This window comes from Rhagoletis pomonella, unplaced genomic scaffold (genome assembly GCF_013731165.1).
Source record: "Rhagoletis pomonella isolate Grant_MI unplaced genomic scaffold, Rhpom_1.0 Rhpom_scaffold_00113, whole genome shotgun sequence".
NCBI lineage: Eukaryota > Metazoa > Arthropoda > Insecta > Diptera > Tephritidae > Rhagoletis > Rhagoletis pomonella.
The window spans coordinates 60,405-62,480 of record NW_023458667.1 but is presented as its reverse complement, the minus strand read 5'-3'; positions in this window follow the sequence as shown (position 1 = coordinate 62,480).

Sequence of the window (2,076 nt, the reverse complement as noted above, 5' to 3'; positions counted from 1 at the left end):
CATTAATGTGTTTGGAAATATACCGCTTATGTCTATGTACCCACTAGGAAATCTTACATATTGGGTACCCACTAGGAACGGCGGCAACATTCCCTCCCTCGTAAGCGAGTCCTCCGAGCATACTTCTTCGGATTGCCGACGTCCAGCACAGCTAGTTTTATGGCAGGTCGATCCAGAATTCCGCGTGCTGTTTTCATGGTTGCGCGCCTCACCTGGCCATCCTTTGCTGTGACGACGTCCACTATGATGCCCTTCGGCCAACAGTTCCTTGCCATAGACTCGTCGACAATTACCACTACGTCGCCAACCTTTAAAGGGGGTTGCTTTTCGAACCACTTGGCTCTCCGCGTTAGGATCGGTCGATACTCTTTCCCCATCTCTGCCAGAACCTATTCACATACAGTTGCGTTTGACGATAGCGTTGGCACAGGTCTCCGCCGCTTACGATTGGTTTGTAGCCGGAGGATGAGCCCAATAAAATGTGGTTCGGCGTGAGCGCTTCATCGTCGCACCCGTCTATGGTAACGAAAGTAGGCGGTCTTGAATTGATCATAAACTCGACTTCTAAGAGAGCGCTACGAGGGGTTTCATCATTAAAGTTATGCTCGGGATGCATTTCATTTAACACGGTCTTGATCGACCTTATAAGACGTTCCCACGCCCCGCTCATATGAAGCGCCGCCGGTGGGTTGAAGTTCCACTTGATATTGTCAAATTTTGTCTGCATAGTTGCGTAGTCTACTTGCTTTGCTTCGATACGCAAGATATTGCTGGTCGCTTTGAAGTTCGTACCGTTATCGGTGTAGATTTCTCGCGGTACTCCGCGTAGTGAAATAAAATGACGTAAGCATAAGACGCAGGAGCTTGTGTCAAGGCTGTAGGCGATCTCTACGTGGATAGCTCTAACCGTGAGGCACGTGAAGATTACGCCCCAACGTTTTTCTCGATGTCTACCAACAACGACGAATATTGGGCTAAAATAGTCGATACCAAAGTATCTAAACGGTCGTTCGAAGCTTGCGAGTCTAGCGGTAGGTAAGGGAGCCATTTTTGGAGGACGAGGTGTCGCAAATTTATTTTTGCAAGTTTGACACATTCGACGTACCATACGATACAGGACACGGAGCCGCGGTATGTGGAATCCCCCTCCTAATTCATTTATTGCAGTTTCATGTGATATGTGCTGATACCTTTCGTGGGCGTCTTTAACTATAAGGTAGGCGATGTGGTGTTTACCCGGCAGAACCACAGCATTGCGAGCTGCGAGGAATTCGGCCCGACCTCGAACACGTACGACATCAAACTCATCTACATATACATCAAGCGCTTTTAATTTACTGCTTTTTTCAAGACTCTTACCGCTTTTTAGGTTAAGTAGATCGTTTCCGTACTCGCTAAGCTGCGCCTGAATTATTAGTGCCGTTTTTGCTGCTTTAACCATTTCAAACGTGACCATGTTGGGCAGCTCCCGTGATCGAGACTTTGCTTTGACTTTCCCTATATAAAGAATGAATCTAGCCAGCGCACGATACAGCCTTCTCCAGTTTGAAAAATACTCGAAGTTGATAGTGAGTTTCTTCTGTTCCAACTTCCTGATATGTAGTAAGTGATTTTTTACTTCGCTGTTGTCGACTGATCCCAAGTCGTCGCGGTAGGGCCACTTGCATTAATCGTATTGCAAGAATGTTGGTCCATTAAACCAAAGGCTTGTGTCAATTTTAGAGTCAACCTTAGTTGCCAGGTCCGAAGGGTTTAAAAGCGATGGTACCCATTTCCATTGGTTCAAATTCGTTCGCTCTAAGATGTCAGCAACTCGAAACATTACGAATTAGCGGAATTGTCGGGGATCAATACCAAACCATTTCAGTACCGTTGTTGAATCTGTCCAGAATATTTTCTTTTTTATTTGTAGCCGTGGTATGCCTTATATCTTTAAAGCCAGTCTCGCGCCCAGTACTGCTGCTTGAAGGTCCAGGCGGGGGATTGATACCGGGTTCAGAGGTGCTACCTTTGATTTAGCGGCTACAATAGAAACGTCGATATGGGAGCCACTCTTGACGCGCAGGTAGCATACCG